At 47.1% G+C, this 13474-nt stretch overlaps 1 protein-coding gene across 1 annotated transcript in view; it reads right to left on the reverse strand.

Moving 5' to 3' along the window:
- LOC141259638 (amine sulfotransferase-like) overlaps positions 1 to 13474 on the reverse strand; it is a 266645-nt gene that overhangs the window by 183255 nt on the left and 69916 nt on the right. The window lies entirely within an intron of this gene.

A 13474-nucleotide genomic window follows, 5' to 3' on the forward strand; every position in this document is an offset into this window, starting at 1 on the left:
CACGAGGCTCCTGTTAGCTCGAATCAGGGAGCCCAGATAGAGCTTAAGGTGTGCCGGCGCCATAAGATCGGTGAAGCGCGGCAAGCTGCCGTTAGTGTGTATAGCCTAGTGAGGGCCCGAGTAGGCCGAAGGCGAGTGGCGAGTTAGTACATAAGGGGCAGAGGAGCTTAACCAGCTCACCCCGAAGCATTTACCGGACACCGGATCCGAGCTTACCGGGATCTCTATGACCCAGTAAGGCATAACCGGAATCCCTGGAGATCTACAAGTCCCAGGATCACTAAGGTGCTGATAAATAACAGAGCCAGGAGACGCTTAGGCCCCGCATACTGGGAGCGTGAACTCCAAGAGAAGGCCCTACCACAAGGTCAGCCAGCGCAGGACAAAGACAAAGTTAGGCATAGCTCCAGGCAGGTCAGAAACTTACTACGCAGAGGCAAGAAACAGGAGGCCCTACACCCGCTCATTGGGGAGGATCCTGATATGCACCCTTCACCCTACAGTGCTCCGGGATGTGCCTGAATTTCCTCCAGTAAAAGGTACTGAAGTGACTACCGTGTCCGTTCCATTTCTTGCTCTGACCCAGCTGGGTCTCGCCTGTCCTGCATTCCCCCTGCATATGCTGCCCTGAGACCTCGCTCCACCTGTGGGGAGCTATACCATTGAGCTGCCTTATCACGGGTCTCAGTGGACTGCTGCAGTGCTGGTGCTTCTCACCAGATACCACAGGTTGCGTCACGAACTCTTATAAAATTAACAATTATCCACCCTTTTAAAGAGTGACCCCAGGGTACGGGCCAGGGAGCCGACCACCGCGACATCCCCAAGGCCAGGCAAAGGCCCGGGTACCGAGTCATCCCCATCCCCTGGGCTAGTCACATCCTCCTCCACCTCCTCCGCTGACCTCATCGACTGGCTGACTGTGGGTTGACAGTAAGTGGGATCTCCAACCTCGTCATCATCACCCTGTGTGTTATCACACCCGTCGTCCTCAAAGCCAACCTCTTCCTGGCCTGACCGAAAAGTCAAGTTGTCGCTCCAATCAGGTATTTGAGTCTCATCATCGTCTTCATCATTGTCTCCACCAACAGGAGTTACAGTTTGGGAACGAGGGTCTACATTATGCTCAGAACTTTCTTCATCTGGTCCTGGATCCGACTTATAAAGATTCTGGGCATCAGTGCAGATCATTTCCTCGTCTGGATTAACAGAAGCTCTGGAGCAGACCTCCATTTCCCAGGCTATAGTATGAGTAAACAGCTCTGCAGACTCAACCATCTGTGTTACCCCATACTCAGACGGGCAGCTGGAGACTTGGGAGCTGTGAGGAAGCAAGTGCGATTGGGGTGACACCTCTGAGGACTAGAGTATTTGTGATGTTGAAATTGAGGTGTAGGAGAGCCCACTTGAAGGAGCACTTGATATCCGCTGAAGCAGCTGCTGTTTTTGTGCCTCATCTGGAATTTGTAGCGATGGGCGTGTCCGTAAGAAAGGGATCATATCACATTGTCCACGAAAAGAAGTCGACATCTTAGTTTGGCTGGAAGATGGTCTTTTTTCTGCAGATGTTACTCCCGCCCCACCGCGGGGGGGCTCGACCCACCAGCGGACAGGCACCAGTATTGGGAGAGGGGGGCTGGCCGTCAGGGTCCACCGTGGCTCTGGCACAAACCCGGCGACACGGAGGTGGCATGGGCAGAAACGGACTGAACGTGTCGGCTTCTCACTTTTTGGATTTTAGAAGGGCATGACATGCCTATATCTGTGTCTCCCCCTCCTTTTACTCCTCCACCTCTTTTCTTTTAGCATGACTATATGTACTTGTCACTTTTCCATGTGTTAGTTATGTCTTCTGAGCAGTTTGTAAGCTTTTGGACACCTTTGAATGTGTTTTCTATGTGTTTCTATGTGTTTTTGTTTGCCTGCCATTGGTTTTAACGGTGTTCGAAGGTGTTCGACGAACAGTTCCGCGAACACACGGGTGTTCGACGAACCGAACCGAACTCGAACACTACGGGGGTGGCTCAACACTAATCTCTATCTCTGTAACCGCACCCTGCTCGCATCGCCACTTGTAGTGGTGTCCAAAGAACACCGCAAGGTAGGATTTAAGAGAGACAAAAAACACTGAATCTTGAAGCACAGGACACAGACCATACTATCACCTGTAGGCTGGCCCGGTCAAACTTATACCAAGTGCTTTAGTATATGGACAATGAGGAATGGCAGACCATTCGGTAACACACATGAAGAGAAGAGAACCACCGAATGATAGGTCCAATGAGGCAAAGGATTAAATAAATCACTTTTATTATGTAAAGGTAACAAGTGGCACTACATGCAAAAGGAAAGCCGCATTGCAGAGTCCAAACACAGACAAAAATCACAGAGTAAGATTTACATGGTAAGCTGCATAATACAAAACATGATAGTAATGATAGTAATGAAGCAGGTACAAATATTAGACCGTATTTGCTGGGAATCTAGTTAACTTATAGTGAGAATCCCCTGAGAATCCCCTGAGAATCCAGGATAGAAAGCACGTATATGGTCAACCAGTATATGTGAAAGTGCTATGTGCACTATAATTATGGCCATACCTATGTCAGATATATCTATACAGGCAGAACCAAAAGGGCAACATACAGTCAAACAGAAAATGAATAGCATACCTGTGTCTACAGCAGCTTGTGTGAGTGGCACCCCGCGGCAAACCCCGACGCGCGTTTCGGACAACACGTCCTTCGTCACCCCCTGACGAAGGACGTGATGTCCGAAACGCGCGTCGGGAGTTGTAGTTTCACAAGCCTTAAAGTGACAGGGTTTGCTGGGATCTGTAGTTCTTTATATAATTGATGGGATCTGTAGTTCTACTAAGACACGATTGCAGGTAGAGGGAGGATATCCATACATCACGTGTCCCCTTCCTGCCCAGAGATGGATGTCGGTGGGGGCTTGTTTAACCCCTTTGTGCCCTGTCTGGACAGGTGCGGGGCTCGTCACAGTACAGTTATCACAGCTCGGCCTCTCACCTGTGTGACCATCACATGACCAGACAGGAAACAATGAAGGTTCTTATTCACTGACGGAAAGCAGAGATCTTGAAAACTTTTAGGAATTGATCTAGACAGTATATAGGGGAACTGTATCATTTATTACATCCCGTCATATAACGAATCAACTTTAATTTCAGTAGTCCTTACCCCTTTAAGGTGTGAATTCTCTTCCTGTACCACCCCCCCCGCTGCCGATCTTATACACTCCTATTGATTTATGCCATAGCGCTGTATCGTCCATCGCGCCACTAATTCCTGCCTAATACAAATAGGTTTCAGTTCCCCAGGGCCGGCTCCAGGTTTTTCTGGGCCCTGGGCGAAAGAGTCTCAGTGGGCCCCTTTAATACATACCACGATTCATGATGCACAGATACAGCAGAGAAATATATATATATATATAGTACAAGGCCAAAGATTTCACTTCTTACATTACATGAGCGATATCTATTGTAAATTCCACAATAGCTCAGAAACCAGCGAATCGCTCCACACAGAATACTGGCCCCCAAATAAGGCCCCATACGGAATACTGGCCCCCATATAACGCTCCATACAGGATGCTGGCCCCCATATAATGCTCCATACAGGATACTGACCCCCATATAACACTCCATACAGAATACTGGCCCCCATATAACGCTCCATATAGGATACTGGTCCTCTTATAAAGCTCCATACAGGGTACTGGCCCCCATATAACGTTCCATACAGAATACAAGTCCCCTTATAAAGCTCCATACAGGATACTGGCCCCCATATAACGCTCCATACAGGATACTGGTCCCCTTACAACTCTCCATACAGGATACTGGCCCCCATATAATGCTGCATGCAGGCTGTTACCCCCCACATAATGCCCCATACAGGCTGTCCCCCCCTTATAATGCTCCATGCAGGCTGTTCCCCCCACATAATGCACTATGCAGTCTGTCACCACTCTTTATAATGCCCCATGCAGGATGGCACCCCCTCTTTATAATGCCCAATGCAGGATGTCACCCCCCTCTCTTTACAATGCCCCATGCAGGATGTCACCCCCCCCTTTATAATGCCCCATGCAGGATGTCACCCCCTCTCTTTATAATGTCCCATGCAGGTGACTCGCCCCCTGGGCCATGGGGCACGCGGTACCGGGCGGTAGGGAGACACTGGGAGTAGTAGTGGCGGCCCGGTCCTGCGGCTCAGGGTGGTCAGACCAGTGGTAGTCTGCTACTGTACTGTAGATAATGTCCGACTACACCACCCGTGGATTGCGGTTATTAGGAACCGCCGCTGCAAGGCAGTCCACTGGGGCTGATGATGTATGCAGCTGAGATGGTGTGACTCCCCACGGGAAGAGTGCGGCCCCAGGGCAGTGTAGTGGATGGTGGGAGTGATGGTGGTGAGAGTCCCAGTACCGGTAGTGCCGGAGGAGCGGAAAAGCACACAGACAACGTACTGCAGTCCAGGGTCTTTACTCACAGTTAATATCCATGTCACTTCAGCTGGCAATGACTGCCCGAGCCATGCTGCGTCCACCAGGTGTGGGGCTCGGTCAACTCCCAGGCAGCTCAGTAATGTGGCACAGAACCCCCTTCTTTCCTTTCTCTGGCCTTCCTCACCAGTGACCCACTTTTGTCCAGCTGTCGCGGACTTGTGCGGGTAAACGTGGTCCCCGTTCCCCGTTGTCCTATATGGTGCCTTCCTAGCAGGTTTGATGAGGTGTCGCACCAATAAATGATCACGACGACCGGTCTTTGGCTGAGGGTTGTTTCTCCTCCACCAACTTGGGATCCGGTACCCTTAATCTGCCTGACCCTTCACCCTGGATTCTCGTGGGTTCTTAGGGTCCCTTCTGCCTCCTTGTTCCTGAGCCCTTCTGTTTCTCTCTCTCCCTTCTCCTTCTTTCCAGTTCTGTCTTCTCCTTCCTCCCTTGGCCTCTTCTCCAGGCCCTCTTCTCCTTCTCCTCTCAGGCTCCGGCCTTTTCTCTAGGCCTGCCTCTGACCAGAGCTCCTACAGAGCCTCTGCTCCCTCTCTCCTCTGACTGGACTTCTACTAGAACTAAGATGGTGCCCACCTTTTATACCTCCCTCTGACTATGAGCCCAGGTGACCAGCAGCCAATGAGCTCCTTCCTATGCTCAGGACCCAACTCCTATCTGCCCCTACAGCACTGGGTGTTCCACCCCCCTCCCCACTCCAGACAGGGACATAGTCGGTCGTGCCTGCACTTCCGTCTAGTGGGAGCACCGTTGAGCTGTCCCCCGGAAATGGGGTGTGTGTGCTGTATGCAGCTAACTGAGCCCTGTCCACATTCCATCCTTACCTGGGAGTGGAATATCACACCTCTGGTCTGAAGTGCAATACCCCTGTAGCGGCCGAACCCTCGGGGCGCTACACAGGATGTCACCTCCTCTCTTTATAATGCCCCATGCAGGATGTCACCCCCTCTATTTATAATGCCCCATGCAGGATGTCACCCCCTCTTTATAAGGCCTCATGCAGGATGTCACCCCCTCTCTCTATAATGCCCCATGCAGGATGTCACCCCCCCTCTCGTTATAATGCCCCATGCAGGATGTCACCCCCCACTCTATTTATAATGCCTCATGCAGGATGTCACACCCCCCTCTCTTTATAAAGCCCCATGCAGGATGTACCCCCCTCTTTATAAGGCCCCATGCAGGCTGTCACCACCTCTCTCTATAATGCCCCATGCAGGCTGTCACCCCCTCTCTCTATAATGCCCCATGCAGGATGTCACCCCCTCTTTCTATAATGCCCCATGCAAGATGTAACCCCCCTCATATTATGTCCCATGCAGGATGTCACCCCCCCCATATTATGCCCCATGCCTCCATACATTAAAAAAAAAAAAAAATCAAATACTCACCTCCCTCCTCCTCACCTGCTGCCCGCTGCTCGGGTCCGGACTCCAGCGTTGCCGGCATCGTCCCGCTCTGCGCTCCCTGTGACGGCTCAAGGGAGCGCGCGTTGGAAAGACATCACCACGCCCTCTGACCTGAGACGTCACAGGGAGCGCAGAGCAGGAAGACAGCGGATCTGCAGAGGCATGGGGAGAAGTAAGTATCCGGCTGCCGGGGCCCTGAGCAAGCGGCGGAGAAGGGAGGGTGCTGACACCGCTCTCCTCCACCCACAGCCCAGTGGGGTGCGCGACCGCCAGTGGGCCCCCCTGCCTGCTCAGGGCCCCGGTACTTGCCCGGGTGCTGACGCCGGCCCTGCAGTTCCCTCCAGAACAGCTGATCGGCGAGGGTGCCAGGTTTTCGCGTCACCACAGAACAGACATTGATCCTAAGGCTATCAATGTTAAAGTCGTGGACACCTCTATAAACCAGTTCTACATGCAATACTACCTCAATGATTATTACTGTAACTAAAGTTAGTACGTAATCAGTGTTGCAGCTAGATTCTGTTTGACTTGCTGGGAATTGTAGTGCTGTGCACAACCAGCAGGAAAAGTTTGCAGCATTTAGACATTTTTGTTTCACGTTGAAATAAACTAATTTTACTATTTAATAAGCTTTGCTTCCATACTAATCTGTATGTGTGCGGTGCAGATATCATAGTTACTTTGTAAGAGCTTGTAACAGGTCTCCAAGGATTTACTTTTAAGAATTCAAATCTTCTTCAACACCGGCAGATGTCACAGCACTGACTAATGTAGAAATATCAGATATTAGAAAATAACACAAGTCAGCAATACCGACTAGGGGTGAGTTCCTGTTCACAGGAGCTTACAATCTGAGAAAATGGCAATACAAAAAAGCAGTCTTTAATGCTTCACTAGACACCTGTACAGGTGTATAATGGGGCACAGGCTTTAAAATGAAATGACTGGAGTGATAACCATGGGAAAAGCGACACTATCTGCAAGAAGAGCCGTTTATTGAGCCAAAAAGAGCCGGCTCTTTTTGGTGAGCAGAGTCGAATGAGCCGGATCACAAAAAAGAGCCGGACTGCCCATCACTATCTCCCAGCACATACCAATAACAGCAGGGGGAGGAGACTAGTCCAACAGCAAGGCTCAGAGTGGAGCATGATGCTTTAAATTCACAGTGTATTCAATGTTCGTTAAGGGTTTTAAGGGCTGATCCCCTACAGTACCACTATAGGAGACCCACTCCTTTATAATGGGAACATTTTTTTTACTGAGGCCCTCCTCTATGTCTCTTCAAAGGGGTATTGGGGTGCATCCATATTTTTGGCACCCCTTGTAGTCGCTGCATTTGCAATAACAGTATAGGAGACCCAATCTTTAATAATGGGAATAACAAAGCATAGCAGGCTGATGGTCCTCTAACAATAGTGAGGGCTGACTGCTGGCCCTTTAAGAATAGTAAGGGCCACCTGATGGCCCTATAAAAATAGTCTTTGTGACTTTAAGAGTCCCTCCTTCATAAATGAAACAGGACGTGTCTGATCATGTCTTACACACCACATGGCCAGATAAGGTAGTAAAATGTTAAAATGACATTTACTGTTGAATATATATTTCACCGTTAAAAGCAATGCAAAAGTGCAAAAATGCATCAAAAATGCAATGTGTGAACATAGCCCAAGGTGTGAAGGAGCATTTTTGTTTTTGTGTATTTATTTTGCATTACATACAAGTCATTACCCTGGAAAGGATGTTCCTTAACATTTTTCCCAGGAAAATCCATTTTGGTTTCGTTTTTGTATGTTTTATTGTAAGTCAGTAAAAGTGGCATAATAGTTTGACAACATTGTTGACAGCAGTAACCTGGGAGTCAAAGATGCTTCTAGTGGTCTTCCCCATGCTGCTCTCATGTCATTTGAGCACTGTTCCAATGAATTTGGGCAATTATTAGGCTGACTGCAGACTTATGTTGGGCTCGTTGCTCGAATCAAGCACTACAGCATTCCAATTTGCTTGACTTGAGCAACGAGTACCCAAGCATTTTAGTCCTCGCTCATCACTACACGTAAACCACGATGGCTCCAGGACAAGAGACATATATATCAGGATTGGGGACATATATACCAGGATAGGGGTCATGTATACTGAGATGAGAGACAGATATATCATAATGGGCCCAGGATGGTAGACATATATATCAGGATGGTCCAACGTGTGGAAGATATATACCAGGATGGGTCTAGGATCGGTAACATATATACCAGGATGATCCCAGAATGGGGGACACATATAATATACCTCGATGGGACCAGCATGGGAGATATATCTACCAGGATGGGCCCAGAATGAGGGACATATATACCAGGATGGGGACATATATACCAGGATGGGAGACATATATACCAGGATTGAGGACATATATAACAGGATGGTCCCAGGATGGGGGTCATATATACCAGGATGGGCCCAGGATGGGAGACATATATAGCAGGATGGGCCAAGGGAGGGGGAAATATATACCAAGATTGGCCAAGAATGGGAAATATATGTACCAGAATGAGGGACATATATAGGAGGATGGGAGACATACAGTACAGACCAAAAGTTTGGACACACCTTCTCATTTAAAGATTTTTCTATATTTTCTTGACTATGAAAATTGTACATTCACACTGAAGGCATCAAAACTATGAATTAACACATGTGGAATTATATACTTAACAAAAAAATGTGAAACTACTGAAAATATGTCTTATATTTTAGGTTCTTCAAAGTAGCCACCTTTTGCTTTGATGACTGCTTTGCACACTCTTGGCATTCTCTTGATGAGCTTCAAGAGATAGTCACCGGAAATGGTCTTCCAACAACTTGAAGGAGTTCCCAGAGATGCTTAGCACTTGTTGGCCCTTTTGCCTTCACTCTGCGGTCCAGCTCACCCCAAACCATCTCGATAGGGTTCAGGTCTGGTGACTGTGGAGGCCAGGTCATCTGGTGTAGCACCCCATCACTCTCCTCCTTGGTCAAATAGCCCTTACACAGCCTGGAGGTGTGTTTGGGGTCATTGTCCTGTTGATAAATAAATGATGGTCCAACTAAACGCAAACTGGATGGAATAGCATGCCGCCCCAAGATGCTGTGGTTGCCATGCTGGTACAGTGTGCCTTCAATTTTGAATAAATCCCCAACAGTGTCACCAGCAAAGCACCCCCACACCATCACACCTCCTCCTCCATGCTTCACGGTGGGAACCAGGCATGTAGAGTCCATCCGTTCACCTTTTCTGCGTCGCACAAAGACACGGTGGTTGGAACCAAAGATCTCAAATTTGGATCATCAGACCAAAGCACAGATTTTCACTGGTCTAATGTCCATTCCTTGTGTTCTTTAGCCCAAACAAGTCTCTTAGGCTTGTTGCCTGTCCTTAGCAGTGGTTTCCCGGCAGCTATTTTACCATGAAGGCCGGTGCACAAAGTCTCCTCTTAACAGTTGTTGAAGAGATGTGTCTGCTGCTAGAACTCTGTGTGGCATTGACCTGGTCTCTAATCTGAGTTGCTGTTAACCTACGATTTCTGAGGCTGGTGACTTGGATAAACTTATCCTCAGAAGCAGAGGTGACTCTTGGTCTTCCTTTCCTGGGGCGGTCCTCATTTGAGCCTGTTTCTTTATAGCGCTTGATGGTTTGTGCAACTGCACTTGGGGACACTTTCAAAGTTTGCCAAATTTTTCGGACTGACTGACCTTCATTTCTTAAAGTAATAATGGCCACTCGTTTTTCTTTACTTAGTTGCTTTTTTCATGCCATAATACAAATTCTAACAGTCTATTCAGTAGGACTATCAGCTGTGTATCCACCAGACTTCTGCACAACACAACTGATGGTCTCAACCCCATTTATAAGGCCAGAAATCCCACTTATTAAACCTGACAGGGCACACCTGTGAAGTGATAACCATTTCCGGTGACTACCTCTTGAAGCCCATCAAGAGAACGCCAAGAGTGTGCCAAGCAGTCATCAAAGCAAAAGGTGGCTGCTTTGAAGAACCTAGAATATTTTCAGTTGTTTCACACTGTTTTGTTAAGTATATAATTTCACTTGTGTTAATTCATAGTTTTGATGCCTTCTGTGTGAATGTTCAATTTTCATAGTCATGAAAGTACTGAAAAATCTTTAAATAATAAGGTGTGTCCAAACTTTTGATCTGTACTGTGTATACGAGGATAGGTCCAGGATGGAGGACACATATTCCAAGATGGATCCAGGACAAGAGACATATATATCAGGATAGGGGACATATTGTCACGGGTGTATCAGAGGTGACAGACAGATGCCCTGCAGTTGGTTGCAGGAGATCTCTTCGTTTGGCATTACAGACATCTTCTTAGATGAGAGGCTGTCTCTAGAGGCTGTCCCTCTGGTAATTAGCTCCCTGGCCTGGGTGTATATATACCTGGTGTGTCTGAGAGGGAGGTGCCGGCTATATTCACTTCTACTTGTGAAGGCTTAGCAAGAGCAGTACTTCGTCCTCTCTGGAGCTTGAGGCCGAGTTCGCATTTATCTGGAGTCATCTAAAGCTAAGCATTCTCCCCCTGTTTGTCTACCTATTAGAACTCTCCTGTTAGGTTTTTTCTAGTTTGCTGGTCACATGACCTTTTTTGCCTATTTAATCCGGCTCCACCCTCCTGGCCTTGCTGGACTTCATTGTAATTTCTACTCTTGAGCTAGCTTGGTGCTCTGTTACCTTTCTCTGTCAGTTTTGCTAGGTCTTCGGACCTCTATGTTCTATGTCGTTTGTTTGTCTTATTTCTGCTACAATTTCTGCTAGGAGGTGTCCATCTTTCTCCCAGTCCCTAGTTCTTGTAGGGATCCCTTCCCTCACATCTATAGGTCTTCGTTCAGACTAGCCGAGGACTTTAGCGGGTCTGATCGCAGGATCAGGTTCCTCATTACTGTTACAACTCTCCTGTTAGTTTTTTTTTAGTTTGCTGGTCACATGACCATTTTGCCTATTTAATCCGGCTCCGCCCTCCTGGCTTTGCTGGACTTCATTTGTATTTACTACTGTTGAGCTAGCTTGTTGCTCTATTGCCGTTCTCTGTTAGTTTTGCTAGGTCTTCTGACCTCTTTGCTTTTTGTTGTGTGTTTGTCTTTTACTGCTACTATTTCTGCTAAGAGGTGTCCAACTTATTCCAGTCCCTAGATCTTGTAGGGATCCCTCCCCCACATCTATAGGTCTGCGTTCAGACTAGCCGAGGACTTTAGCGGGTCTGATCGCAGGATCAGGTTCCCCGTTTCATCGTAGGGATCTAGTTTAGTTCTATTGTAGGGACAGATCTCCTGCCTTTCCTTAGCTTCTGTAGCAGATCATAACAGTAAGTCCAGCCATAAAAAAATAAAAAAATAAAAATAAAGGGAAAGGATTTTCTCTGGGGAAAGACCTCCAGTTTTCCATCATGATCTTGGTGCAAGATTTGGCTCAACGCTTGCAGGGACTCTCTCTGGAGGTGACCAAGCTCCAACAACATGTGAGTAGCTGTTCTGGAGCGCATTTTGTGGAACCAAAGGTACGTCTGCCTGATTTATTTTTTGGCGAACAACAAGATTTTTTTTCTTTTAAAAATGCTTGTCTATTATATTTTCGTTTGAGACCCGGATCCTCTGGTGATGAATCACAGCGCATAGGGTTCATAATGTCACTTTTGCGCAAAGATCCTCAGGGATGGGCCTTCTCTCTCCATCCTAGTGATCCGTGCTTTAGTTCAGTGGATAGTTTTTTTTCTGCTTTGGGTTTGTTGTACGATGATCCTGATCGTGTCTCATCTGCTGAGTCTGAATTAAGACGTTTGAGGCAGGGATCAGGTAATGTGGAAAAATATTGTTCTCACTTCCGTCGGTGGTCTGCCCAGGTTTGGTGGAACGATTCATCTTTGAAAAGCTTGTTTCTTGCAGGCCTAGGTGAAAGGGTTAAGGATTTACTGATTGCTTATCCCACACCTGGAAACTTGCAGGAGGCAATGCAATTAGCTATACGGGTGGACAGGAGACTGCATGCAAGGGTTAATGAGAGCAAATCCTCTGCTATGTCAGCTTCGATTCCTGAGAGGTTCTGTGCTGACAATGGAGAGCCGATGGAAATTGGGGCGATGGCACCCCGCTCTCAGGAAAAAGACCGCTGACTTTCTGAAGGCTTGTGCTTCTATTGCGGAAGTTCTGGTCATTTTATTAAGAGCTGTGTGCTTTGTAAGAAGAAAGAAAAAAAAATGGTCAGTCATGCTCGTATTGCCTGTTTAAATTCTAAGGGGGTATTCCTATCTGCCACTACTGCTGCTCAGGATGAATTAATTGAATTTCGGGTATTTGTGGATTGTGGATCTACTCTGAATGTGATTGATGGGGGATTCTTGGAAAAACTTAGATTAGAACCTAAAACTTTGTCATCCCCTATTGCTGTGGTTTCTGTCAATGGCTCTCCCTTGAAGAGTGTTATTCACAAGGTCTGTGAATTTCCCCTCACTATTAATGGTATTCATCAAGAGAATTTGGATTTGGTGGTATTGGATAATTTGCCTTCTCCAGTAATATTGGGGTTACCCTGGTTAAAATTGCACAATCCTGTACTGGATTGGTCTACCAATGAAATTAAGTCCTGGAGCCCTAAGTGTTATGACAAGTGTTGTAACGGGCGCATTGCTGCTGTGGATATAGGGGAATTGCCTGTGCCTATTCAGGATTTTTGGAGAGTTTTTTCTGAGGAGGAGTCGCAGGTTTTGCCTCCCCATAGAGACTATGATTGTACCATTGAATTTGTCCCTGGAGCGACTCTTCCTAAGAGTCGTTTATTTAATCTTACTATTCCTGAGAGAAAGGCTTTGGAGGAATACATACAGACAAGCTTGGCCGCTGGTCACATTAGGCCTTCCAAGTCTCCTGTGGCTGTTGTTTTTTTTTTTGTGAAAAAAAAAGATGGCGGTTTACGTCCTTGTCTGGACTTTCGTGAGATTAATAAAATTACTGTACGCAATCCTTACCCACTGCCATTGATTCCTGATTTATTTAACCAGTTATTGGGGGCCAAGTGGTTCTCTAAAATTGATCTCCGGGGGGCATACAATTTGTTGCGCATGAAGGAGGGTGATGAATGGAAGACTGCTTTTAACACTACTGTGGGTCATTTTGAGAATCTGGTTATGCCTTTTGGTCTCACCAATGCTCCAGCATTTTTTCAGAATCTTATTAATGACATCCTTAGACCTTTAATCAGCAAAGATGTGGTTGTGTATTTGGATGACATTTTGATTTATTCGCCGGATCTGGAGTCTCATTGGCGGAGCGTACGTGAGGTATTACAGTTATTAATGGACAATTCGCTTTTTGCTAAGCTGGAGAAATGTGAGTTCGCTGTACAGAGAACTAGTTTTTTGGGCTACATTGTCTCCAGTGAAGGTTTTGAGATGGACCCGGTTAAAGTTCAGGCTGTACAGGAATGGCCTAGGCCTATTGGTTTGAAATCGATACAGAGGTTTTTGGGTTTCGCCAATTATTA

The sequence above is a fragment of the Phyllobates terribilis genome, unplaced genomic scaffold (genome assembly GCF_046119375.1).
Source record: "Phyllobates terribilis strain yellow unplaced genomic scaffold, ASM4611937v1 Scaffold_3__8_contigs__length_932513732, whole genome shotgun sequence".
Lineage (NCBI taxonomy): Eukaryota > Metazoa > Chordata > Amphibia > Anura > Dendrobatidae > Phyllobates > Phyllobates terribilis.